Source organism: Ictidomys tridecemlineatus, chromosome 6 (genome assembly GCF_052094955.1).
Source record: "Ictidomys tridecemlineatus isolate mIctTri1 chromosome 6, mIctTri1.hap1, whole genome shotgun sequence".
Classification (NCBI taxonomy): Eukaryota; Metazoa; Chordata; class Mammalia; order Rodentia; family Sciuridae; genus Ictidomys; species Ictidomys tridecemlineatus.
The window spans coordinates 42,328,053-42,341,377 of record NC_135482.1 but is presented as its reverse complement, the minus strand read 5'-3'; the positions used below and the strand labels follow the sequence as shown (position 1 = coordinate 42,341,377).

Sequence of the window (13,325 nt, the reverse complement as noted above, 5' to 3'; positions counted from 1 at the left end):
ATGAATTACATGTATTGATTTCTATATGTTGAACCAACCTTGCATCCCTGGAATGAATCCAAGTTGATTGTGGTGCACCATCCCTTTGATATGCTTTTGTATTTGATTTGCCAGAATTTTATTGAGAATTGTTGCATCTATGTTCATAAGAAATATTGGTCTGAAGTATTCTTTTTTTGATATGTTTTTGCCTGGTTTTGAAATCAGGGTGATATTGGCTTCATAGAATGAGTTTGGAAGTGCCTCTTTTTTTTAATTTCCTGAAATAAATTGAAGAGTATTAGTATTAATTCTTCTTTAAAGGGCTTGTAGAACTCAGCTCTGGGCTTTTCTTGGTTGGTAGAAGTTTGATGGAGTCTTCTGTTTCATCACTTGAAACTGATCTATTTAAATTGTGTATATCATCCTGATTCACTTTGGGCAAATTATAGGACGTTAGAACTTTTTCAATAACTTTAATATTTCTATTTTATTGGAGTACAAATTTTCAAAATAATTTATAATTATCTTCTATATTTCAGTAGTGTCTGTTGTGATATTTCCTTTTTCATCACATATATTAGTCATTTGAGTTTTCCCTTTCCTTCTCTCCATCAGCATGGCTAAGGGTCTGTCAATTTTATTTATTTTTTCTAAGAACCAACTTTTTGTTCTGTCAATTTTTTAACTGTTTCTTTTGTTTCAATATCATGGATTTCAGCTCTGATTTTAATTATTTATTGTCTTCTACTGCTTTTAGTGTTTATTTGTTCTTTTTTTTTCCCTTGGGCTTTGAGATGCAATGTTAAGTCATTTATTTGTGGACTTTTTCTTCTTTTAAGGAATGAACTCCATGCAATATACTTTCGTCCTAGAACTGCTTTCATAGTGTCCCAAAGAATTTGTTATGTTGTATCTATGTTCTCATTCACCACTAAAAATGTTTTAATTTCCTCCTTGATATCTTCTGCAACCCATTGTTCATTCAGTAGCATATTATTTAGTCTCCAGGTATTGGAGTAGTTTTTAATTATCATTTTATTATTGATTTCTAATTTCAATCTATTATGATCTGATAGAATTCAGGGTAGTATCGCTTCTTTTTTATATTTGCTAAGAGTTGCTTTGTGGCATAGTATGTGGTCTATTTTAGAGAAAGATCCATGTGGTGCTGAGAAGAAAGTGTATTCTTTTGTTGAAAGATGAAAATTCTATATATGTCTGTTAAGTCTAAGTAATTGACTGTATTATTGAGCCCTATAGTTTCTTTGTTCAGCTTTTGTTTGGAAGATCTATCAAGTGATGAAAGAGGTGTGTTAAAGTCACCCCAAATTATTGTTTTGTGGTCTATTTGACTCTTGAACTTGAGAAGAGTTTCTTTGATGAATGTAGATGCTCCATTATTTGGGACATATATATTTATAATTGTTAAGCCTTGTTGGTGCAAAGTTCCCTAGAACAGTATGTAGTGTCCTTCTTTATCCTTTTTGATCTACTTTAGTTTAAAGTCATTTTATTTGATATGAGGATGGAAACCCCTGCTTGCTTCCACAGGCCATATGAGTGGTATGATTTGCCCCAACCTTCACCTTCAGTCTGTGGATGTCTTTTCCTATGAGATGAGTCTCTTGGAGGCAGCATATTGTTGGGTATTTTTTTTAATACAATGTACCAGTCTATGTCTTTTGATTGATGAATTTAGGCCATTAACATTCAGGGTTATTACTGAGACACGATTTGTATTCCCGGTCATTTTTGTTTATTTTTGGTACTTAATGTGACTTGTTTTCTTCTCTGATTAGACTTTTTTTTAGGGTAATATCTTCCTCTGCTGATTTTCATCATTGTTTTTCATTTACTCTTCTTGGAATTTTTGCTGAGGATATCCTGTAGTGCAGTCTTTCTAGTTGTAAATTCTTTTAACTATTGTTTATCATGGAAGGATTTTATTTCATCATCAAATCTAAAGCTTAGTTTTGATGAATATAAGATTCTTGGTTGGCTTCCATTTTCTTTCAGAGCTTGGTGTATGTTGTTCCACAATTTCCTGGTTTTGATTGTCTGAGTTAAAAAATCTGCTGAGATACGAATTGGTCTTCCCCTGTTATGTGTTCTCATTCCTCTCTCTTGTGGCTTTTAAGATTCTATCCTTATTCTGTATGCTAGACATTTTCATTATAATGTGACTTTGTGTAGATCTATTGAAATTTTGTACATTTGGTGTCCTGTAAGCCATGTGCACTTGATTTTCCAATTCGTTCTTCATGCTTGGGAAATTTTCTGATGTTATCTCATTGAAGAGATTGTGTATTCCTTTGGTTTGAAACTCTGTGCCTTCCTCTATCCTGATAATTCTTATATTTGGTCTTTTGATGCTGTCCCATAATTCTTGGATGTTCTGTTCAGGATTTCTTACTATCTTCACTATGTGACCAACTTTATTTTCCAGATTGTATACCTTGTTTTCATTATCTGATGTTCTTTCTTCCAAGTGATCCAGTCTGTTGATTATGCTTTATATTGAGTTGTTTTATTGAATTTATTGTATCATTTATTTCAAGGATTTCTGACTTTTTTTTTTTTTCAGTCTCTGTCTCTCTCTTAAAGTAGTCTTTTGATACCTGTAATTGCTCTCTTATCTCTTTGTTGGAGTGTTCAATTTTTGCCTGTATTTGCTCATTTAGGTCATTATTTAATTCACAGATCATTCTAATTATGAATCTTCTGAACTCCTTCTCTGATATTTCATCAACTTTGCTGTCTATTGGTTCTGTTATTATAGTGCCCTGATTTGTTTGGGGCACTTTCCTCCCTTGTTTCTTCATGTTGTCTAGGTGTCTTCCTTTCTTGCAGTGTGTACCTTTGATATTACAGTTTTTTACCTATATTCTTGTAGTACCCATGCAGACTGTCTGTACCTTACCTTGATGTTGGGCTTCCAGACCCTCAAGTTGTCTCTCAATGTATGCTACTGCATCCTGGTCCTGGGTACTATATAAGTTGGTGTGGACAGATGGGCCAGGCCTGGACTCCCACCATAGTCTGTTGGTCAGGAGAAGAGTTCCTATGCCAGAGGCTGGGCTCCAGCAGATGCCTGCCATTGGAGGGGTGAACCCAGGCGTACTGTGAGCCTGGGCTCTACACAGGCTGGTGTGAGTGGATCTGGGCCACTGGGCTTGACCTGTCTTGGTAGTCTGCTGGTTGGAAGGGGAGGTCTTATGCCAGAGGCTGGGCTCTGATCAATGTCTGCCCCATCGGTAGAGATGTGGACGAAGCCTACTATGAATCTGGGTTGTAGGTGGGTTCGTATGGGTGGTCGGGGCTGGGTCTCTGCTTCTGAGGTAGTCTGCTGGTTGGAAGTGGAGATCCTGCATAGGGGCTAGGCTCTGGCAGGTGTCAGCCCCACCAGAGGAGAAATATTCCAGGTCTACTGTGAGCCTGGGACCTGAACAGGCTGATGTGGGTGGATCTGGGCTGCTGAGCTTGATCTCCCCCCCCCATACTCATATGTATACAATCATTGGCTTAAGGTCTCACTCCTGTAAATAATAAGGAACTTTGGCCCAGCCCAGGACATTGCTGTTTTCTGTCTGGACAAAGCATATGTGAAAAGCATGGGAAAGGCTTACTAAATGTTTATTTAAAGAATGAATGAACAGGGGGTTGGGGTTGTGGCTCAGTGGTAGAATGCTCACCTAGTATGTGTGAAATGCTGGGTTGGATCCTCAGTACCACATTAAAATGTATATATATATATATATATATATATATATATATATATGAAAAATACCTTTAAGATATATATATATATATATTATCCTCAGTACCACATTAAAAAATATATATATATCTATATATGTATATATATATAAAAGGTATTTTATGTATATATTATATAAAAGTATTCAAAATACCTTTGAGATATATATATATATATATATATATATATATATATATATATATATAACAGTTAAAAACAGATAATGCTCCTGGTTATACTTCTACCTCTTTTAAACAATTTTGCTCATCATTTGGCATTACTCATATAACAGGAATCCCATACAATCCACAGGGACAAGGCATAGTTGAAAGAGCTCATCAAACTATTAAAATGTACTTATTAAAACAAAAAGAGGGAATTGGGAAGGGTATGATGCTGAGAGCCATAGCCAAGTAGGAATGACACATGGCAATTTCCTTGTTAGCCTACCCCATGTTGCTTAGAGGGAGGACTCTCCATTGTGGAAATGGGCTTGCCTTGGACCCAGGTCATTTGCAGTGACATTGCATGAATGTTTGAGAAAGGTGACCCTGCTCAAGGACCAGGGCGGATCCGGGTTTAGGGCGGTTCCAGGTTTAGGGTGTGAATCCTGCTGGGAATATGGCGGTTCCAGGTTTAAGGTGGATCTAATGTTTCATTTGATAATCACTTACCATCTAATCCTTTGTTGTCTTTTTGGTTTAAACATCCTGTAGTTTTTCCAAAAATGAAAAGAAAAACACCTATCATGAATGCTCCAAATATATTCACTGATGGGTCAAATAATGGTATAGCAGCAGTTGTTACCTCTGATCAAACTTTTACATTTTAGTACCCAAATGCTCAAAAGGTAGAGCTTAATGCAGTTTTACAAGCTTTTGTTATGTTTAAAGATTCTGTATTTAATTTATTTTCTGATAGTCAGTATATAGTTAATACTATAGTATCCCTTGAAGATGCTGGTAGGATTTCTCCTTCCTCTACTGTTTTCTCTTTGTTTTCCACTATTCAAAGTCTAATCTGGGACAGAAAAGATCCATTCTTTATAAGACATATCAGGGAACATAAAGGATTGTCTGGAGCCCTTAGTTTGGGCAATGATTTAGCATATAAAACTACACATGACATACATATTTTCTCTACACTAGAAGAAGCTACAAATTTTCATAAAAGGTTCCATGTTAATGCTAATACTTTACAAAAGAGTTTTAAAATAACTAAGGAACAAGCCAGAAAAATAATAAAACAATGTCAAAATTGTGTGACCTTTTTACCACAAGTTAATCTAGGAGTCAATCCTAGAGGACTGATACCTAACCATATTTGGCAGATGGACGTCACACACTTTCCAGAATTTGGAAAATTAAAATATTTGTATGTTACAGTTGATACTTCTTCCGGATTTTTGATGGGCTCCCTTCATGCCGGAGAAAAAACTAAAGATGTTATAGCTCGTTGCTTACAAAATTTTGCCACTGTGGGCATTCCAAAACAGTTAAAAACAGATAATACCCCTGGTTATACGTCTACTTCTTTTAAACAATTTTGTTCATCATTTGGCATTACTCATATAACAAGAATCCCATACAATCCACAGGGAAAAGGCATAGTTGAAAGAGCTCATCAAACTATTAAAACATACTTATTAAAGCAAAATGAGGGAATTGGAAAGGGGTATATATCCCCCAAAGTTAAACTTAAAATAACCATTTTTACTCCAAACTTTTTAAATTTGGATTCATCACGGCTTAGTGCTACGGAAAGGCATATGTGTCCAAAAAATGTACATAAGCCCAAAGTACTTTGAAAGGATATTCTAACAGGACAATGGAAAGGTCCTGACCCAGTAATTGTCTGGAGTCGGGTTTCTGGTTGTGTGTTTCCACAGGGAGAACAGCAGCTGATTTGGATTCCAGAGAGATTAACTAAAGCGATTTCTACAGACCAAAAAGAAGATGATTTGGCTCAAATCCATAACAGCTGATATCTAGAACTCAGTTTGGCTATCCTTACATCTGCAACAGAACCAGGATGCTTTTTTCAATATCTGTTTTATTATTGCCCTTTTACACATCATGAAGTTCTATTTTGTTTTTTGAGCTCATACAGACATAGGTTAATGTTTTGCTGATCAGTTCTATTTTTTGACTATAGAGTTTTTAAACATTGCAATGGAGATTTCATCTGTAAAAAGTTATAAGGCCTTTACTATTATGTTATGTGTTGCATGTATTATATTATGTATGCACACTTGTGTTTTGTGTTGTATGTTGATATGTACGTATGTCCATATATCATATATAATGAGCGCTCATGAAAAAATGGATCCAAATATTTTTTTTTGATTCACGTGATTGAATGGTTTAATTTAAATTGGGTAAACAGCTGTTGAGGATTGTTTTAATATGTGAAAAAAAAGGAGGTTAACAGATCTGTTTGTTTACTTTCACCTTTCCTTTTCTTTATATTTAATAATTCTGTTCAGGATAATTTAAATTGTTCAGAAAATTGTTTTCTTTTAGTGCCTGCTGGAATGTTACATAATTTTTTCTTTAGCCATTATTGCCAGAATTCCTATCTTCATCCCAGTGCCAGTGAAGACAAAGATAAAACCAATCTACAGCTTCTGCAATAGCTATCACTGAAATGCTTGCAGAACTTGCCTGGACTATGTATCACCTGTATGCATTGTGAACTCACTTGTATGCATTGTGAACTATCTGTTGGTGCAGCGACTTGTGGTAGTGTTGGGGTATTTTTGCTGATGGTGTCATCTGTGGTACAATTTTTCCAAAAGGAGCTGTCAATTGGCTTGCTTTATCCTCCTCCCTTCTGCTTGTGATGGTCATTCAGCTAAAATTTGGGGGCCAACAGAAGTGAGGCAAAGAACTTCACACACCCCCCCCCTTGCTGGTACAAAGGCCTATCCACAGATGTGGCTGTATGCTGGACCAGTAGTCAATGAAGGGTAAGATCCAATTGCAATGGTACCAACCTAAGACAGGAGGCTGATGCCTTGAGGTCAGCTCATCTGATAATGGGTAAGAACCGTAATTACTATTGGACAAGTTAAGGCAGGCATGGTCCCTAAGCCACATGCTTGTTGTTTATACAGAGAGGGAGAGATGTTGAGAGCCAGCAAACTTCCAGCTGCCAGCTGATTGGCTCCTCTGCGGTGATGCTCATTGGCTGTTTCTCCGCCCTTCCAGACCATGGAGCTGCTCACTGGGGAACTCTTTTGGCTCCGCCCACACGACCCAGCGAATTGGCCTCAAGAGCAGGAGGAGTGGGGGGGTTGAGAGGCTTGTGGGAAGCCAGTGGTGGCAGTTGGGCTCTGAGGGAATTCCTGAAGAGCTCTTGGGGTGCGGCTTGTGTGTTCTAAAAATAAAGTTCATTTCTGCTTGATAAGTGGCTTGTGAATTGTGCCCAGCCAGACTGCGGCATTTGGTGGCCTGTAAGGAATGACTGAGGGTAAGTGATAAGGTAAACTGCTTGCCCTTGAGGGCAGGGCGAGAGGATGCGTAGCCATTTTAAGATTCTTCTTTCATTTTGTTTTGCTTTTGTTTTAAGTTGCCTGTCCCTAGAGATGAGTGAGACAGAAGAAAAACTTCTGAGAAAAAACTATTTGCATCTGAGGAACAGATAGGGAGACAGATAGGAACAGATAGGATGGACATTTCAGGAGGATAGAAAGGCTGTCATAATGATTTTTTGTTGTTTCATTTTTGTTTCATTCTGTTTCAGTTTTGTTTGGCATCATCTTGTTGGATTGTATTGTAGTAGAAATATGGGATCAGAAATTAGTAAAAAACAAACTGAAAGAGGGTATATATATGTATATATGATATATATATGTGTATATATATATGTATATGTATCAAAGGTATTTTATCCAACTGCAACTAAGAACAATTTTTTTTAAAAAAAAGAATGAATAAACAAAAGGCAAAGAGATGTCAGCTATGAAGAAAAAGAGTAGTGTCACCAGCAGCAATACATGTACCTGTATATATACCTAAAAATGCCTTTCTCTCTATCTATACTCAGGATTTCTTTTAAATCTTTCATCAAATACTCTAATAGATCAATATATCCCTGGAATAAAGATTTTTCACTGTAATCTGTAATAAAATTTATGTTTTAGCAGAAATTAAGAAAGTAAAAAGTTCTCAAAGTTATAGAACTTCATGTATTTATCCCTGATGATAGTTTTAAAACATAATATAAGTTCTACGTCAGGCAATACAATAAGTTCTCTAATATAAAATAGCAAAAAATCAAATATCAATAATATCATGTGGGTCAACTTTAGAAAACTTATTGCCCCCATAAACAAAAATATACTGGTAGATCTTGCCAAACTCTGCAATATTCTCCTTTTCTGGAGTTGGTTTCTTCCCCTAGGAGGCTCATCTTGTGATGCTCACATGGCTTGCAATAGCTCTTAAGACTACATCCTTCCTCATTTTTCTTGATCAGAAGGAAGAAATATCCTATTCACTACATTCTAAACAAAATATCTGAGAGATACTTTAAAATTGCTTAGGTGTCCTACCTCTCCCTGAACCAATAACTATCTAGATATTAGTTTCCAAATTTTTCTAACAAACACCACAGAACTGGGGACAAAAAAGTGGAAATTTATTTTCCAACAAATTTGGAAGTTTGCAGTCTAAAGTAAAGGTGTCTCCAGCATTGATTTCTTTTCAAGGTCTCTCTTTTTGGAAAGAGTTACTCTGATCTATTCATTTAACAAAAATCCTGAATACAATATACAATTGTTAGGTATAGTTCTCCAAATGTACATTAGATCTCCAAACTTATTTATCCTATTTACCTTCTACTTTGTGTCTTTTGATTACATATTGCCATATTCTCTTCCCACCCATATCATGCTAACCATTGTTGTAATCTGTATCTGTATATAGTTCATTCTCCTCCACTCTGCCTCCACATATGCCATCATAATACATTTTTCTTTCTGTGTATGGTTTCCTTCTCTTAGCATTCTCCAGTTCCATAATGTGTGAAAAAAGGCAGATATCTTCCTTTTTGTGACTGAATAATATTCTATTGGATGTGTAAAACAGTCTTTGTTCATTGATGTATGGATAGACATTGAGGTTTTTTTTATATCTTGGTTATTGTGAATAATGCTGCAATGAACATGGGAGTGCAAATATCTTTACAATCTTTTTATTTCATTTTCTTTTGTGTATACCTTGGAAAGGGATTAGGAGGACATATGGCAGATATAGTTTTAATTTTTACAGGAGCGTATATTTTACAAAATGGCTATACTGATCTGTATTCTCACCAACAGTGTATATTGGTCTCCCTTTTCTTCTTTTTCTTAACATTTTCACTGGCATCTTTAATGTCACCCAAAACACTCATGTGTTAGGCAACATAGTGATGTTTGATGGTGAAACAATTAGATTATGAGGGTTTGTAAACTCGCCATGGATAATCCATTTGATAGATTTGATAATTTGAATGGACTGCTGGGTGGTAACAGTAGGCAGGAGGCATATACCTGCAAGAAGTAGGTCACTGAGGACATGACCTTACACTGTATCTTGCCCCTGGGTCCTCTACCCTCTCCCTCTTTCTTCCACTCTCTCTTCTTCCAGGTTTCCATGACATAAGCAGCTTTCCTCTGCCACACCCTACTGCTATGAAGTTTTGTCTTACCTCAGACCCAGAGAAATGGACTTAGACAACCATAAACTGAATCTCTGAAACCATGATCTCAAAATGAACTTCTGCTCTTCTAGGTTATTCTTGTAAGGTATTTTGGTCAAAGCAATGAAAAGATCCTCATCAATGCTTAGTATCTCTGGTCTCTTTGATAGATGTCCTGACAGGTGGAGATGGTATCTCCTTGTGACTTTGTCTTGCATTTCCTTTATATTAGTGATATCAAACACCCTCCAATGTACCAGTTGGACCCTTTAATATTGTATTTTGGGAAATATCTACTCAGGTCTTTATATCATATTTTAATACATTTGTTTATTGTTTTCATCTTGTGTTGTGTATTTTCCTCATTATATATTTTTGAATATTAATTCCTGAAGATATACTGATTTGAAAATATTTTTCCCATTCTATAGGCTGATTTTTAACTCTCTATTGTTCTCTGTGTTGTGCAGAAGCTTTTTAGTTTGATGTAGTCCCTTTTATTTATTTTTGATTTACTAGCCTGAGCTTTTGATGTGATATCCAAGAAATTATTGCCAAGTCCAATGTCAAGGCGGCTTCTGCCTGTGTTTTCTTCTAAGAATTTTATGGCAGAAAGTCTTTTATCCAGTTTGAGTTGATTTTTATGTATGGCCTAAAATTAGAGTTCAACTTTATTCTTTTATATACAGAAATCCAATTTTCTTAGTGCCATTTATTGAAGAGACCAATTCTTTCCCTATTGTGTATGTGTGTATATATGCGTTTGTGTGTTTGGTGCTTTTGTCAAAAAGTGGTTGACTCTACATGTTTGAATTTATTTCTGGGCTCTGTATTCTGTTAAATAAATCTATGTTTCTGCATTTGTACCAGCTGACTATGTACCTTTGTAATATAATTTTACATTAGAATATGTCATGCCCCCAATTTTGTTTTTTTCCTCTCAGTATTGCTTTGGCTACTTGGGGTCTTTTGTTATTCCATACAAATTCAGATTGTTTTCATATTTTTGTCAAGAAAGCTTTTGTGATTTTGATAGATATTACACTGAATTAGTACATTGCTGAAAGTAGTATGGCAATTTTAACATTTTTAATACTTGAACTTGGAATTGTTTCCATTTATTCATGCCCTCTTTAATTTCTTTCATTAATCTTTTATAATTTTCAGTGTACAGTTCTTTCAATTCCTTGGATAGATTTATTACTAAAAACCTTATTTTACTTTTTCAACGTTATCATAAAGGAGATGATTTTCTGTTTCACTTGATAATTTGTGTATAGAAATATCATGGATAACTGAGTCCTATGGTTGTTCCATTCCTAGTGTTTTGGGGACTATCTTTACTGCTTTTCAGAGTGGTTGTACTCATTTTTATTCCTACAAAAATACATGAGTGTATCATTTTACCTACATTCTCACCAGCATTTATTATCCAATATCACTCTTACTCAGGATTGCTTTGGCTATTCTGTGTCTTTTATTCTTTCAAATGAATTTGGGGACCAGTATTTTTTTCCATTCTGTGAAGAATTTCATTTGATCTTTTAGTGGAGATTGCATGATACTTTTGATATCATTAATTTGCATGATACTTTTGATATATGTCCTTTCCTTGGTATTTTCCCAAAGAACTAAAATCAGCATGCTATAGTTATACAGGCATATCAATGTCTTTAAAAGAGCAATTCACAACAGCCAAGTTTTAGAACCAGTCCAAGTACCCATTAACAGTTGAATGGATAAAGAAAATGTGGTACATATACATAATGGAATTATACCCAACCGTAAGCAAGAATGCAATTATGGCATTTACTGGTGAATAGATAAAACTGGAAATCATGCTCAGTGAAATAAGCCAGATTATGTCATAAAGTCAAAGTTTTCTCTCACATTTATAAGCTAGACCAAAATAAGTGAAAAAAGTTGGGAGATTCCATAAAAATAAAAGGAAGGTCATTGGAGTAGAAGAAGGGGATTGAAGGTTAAGGAGGATGCATGTAAAAGGGTGGGACTGTGGAATGAAATTGACCAAATTTTGCTATCTCTATATAATAACATACCACAATGAATTTCACCTTTATGTATCTCTATAAATCACTAAATTCAAAAAAAATAGCCTTTCTGAATTATCCATGGTGTATTTCATACAGCTTTGTTCTTGATTCCCATCATAACTTAAAGGGGGAATTTTTACAGTGTCTAGAGTCCTGATGTCCTATAAATGAAGGAGGAAGAAGTCAAAATTCTTTCAACAGAAACCCACTTATAAAGTCACCAACCTTAATTTACAGATGAATAATATACTTACAGAAGGAAAACTTATGACATTTACATTATAAATCTGAAGAGGACCCCGGGAGAAGATTTTGCTGGAAGCTTGTGCTGTTGTTGCCACTGAAAACTCTGCTGATATCAGTGTGGTGTCCTCCAGGAACACTGACCAGAAAGCTGTGCTGAAGTTGGCTGCTGCCACAGAAATTCCTGAAACCTTCACTAACCAGATCAAGGCAGCCTCTCGGGAGCCACATCTTCTGGTGTTACTAATTCCAGGGCTGACCACCAGCCTCTTAGGGAATTAAGTTTACGTCAACCTGCCTACCACTGTTGTGTGTAATAGATTTTCCTCTACACTACGTGGACATTGCTATTCAGTGCAACCACAAGGGAACTCACTCTATGGGTATGATATGGTGGATGCTGGCCTGAGAAGTTCTGTCCATGTGTGACACCATTTCCTGTGAAGACACACTGGAGATCATGCCTGATGTCTACTTCCACAGAGACCCTGAAGACAATGAAAAGGAAGGAAAGAAGCTGATGAAAAAAAGCTGTGGCTAAGGAGGAATTTTGGGGGGTGAATGTTCTGCTGCAACTCCTGAGTTCATTGATGCTGAGGCTGAGGTTGAGACTGGTCTGCAGGAGGGCAGGTGCCCTCTGAGCTGATCCAGCAGTTCCCTACAGAAGATGGGAGGGCCCAGTTGGTGAATGAGGACTGGTCTGCAACTCCCACTGCTCAGGCCACTGAGTGGGTAAAAACAACCTCTAGTGGTCTTGAGCTGTTTTTCTGAAGACACTTAACAAAATGAAAATAAGAGTACAGAAAATAAACACCAGTTTCTGAAAAATAAAAATAAGTGAAAAAAAAATAAATGGAAGACCAGTAGAGTAGAGAAAGAAGAGCAGGGGGAAGTTGAAAGGGAGGGAAAGAGGAAGTAGTGGGGACTGAAGGGGAGTAAACCATATTCCATGCATGTGTGATTATGTCAAAATGAACCCTACTATTATATATAACTATAATTCACTAAGAAAAATTTAAAATTTAAAAAAAAAGATTTAAAATATACAATGGATTGTTATATGTCAGTTTTATTTTTTGCAATTTTATTTATTAGATCTGATTGTGTTTTTTGAGGAATGGTTAAAGTCTTTGTGGTTTTCTACATATAGGATTATGTCACTTGCAAATAGAAACAATTCTACCTCTTTCTTTCAATTTATGTACCATTTTACTTGTTATTGCTCTTGATAGTACCTCCAGTACTCCCTTAAATAGATGCGGGAAGAGTGGGCATCAACAGATTCTTCAGAAATAAAAGGTATAATTAAGGCTATTTGAAAAATCACATGCCAACAATTTTGATAAGCTAGAGCAAATGGATAAATTCAAAAAAAAAATGTATCAGGAAGAAATAGAAAACCTGAACATACAAATAATAAGAGATTAAAGTTGTAATTTAAAATCTCCCAACAAAGAAAGGTCTAATCCCAGATGGCTTTATACTTATTTTCCAAGCAAAGTTAATATCAGCACTCCTTAAATTATTCCAAAAATAGAGCTGAAGAGAATACTTCTTCATATATTTTATGAGGCCAGTATCACCTTGATACCTAAGCCAGACAA

At 35.7% G+C, this 13,325-nt stretch overlaps 1 pseudogene; it reads left to right on the top strand.

Moving 5' to 3' along the window:
• LOC101977471 (small ribosomal subunit protein uS2 pseudogene) overlaps positions 1–12,492 on the top strand; it is a 114,023-nt pseudogene extending 101,531 nt beyond the window's left edge.
• The last annotated feature ends 833 nt before the right edge of the window (positions 12,493–13,325 follow it).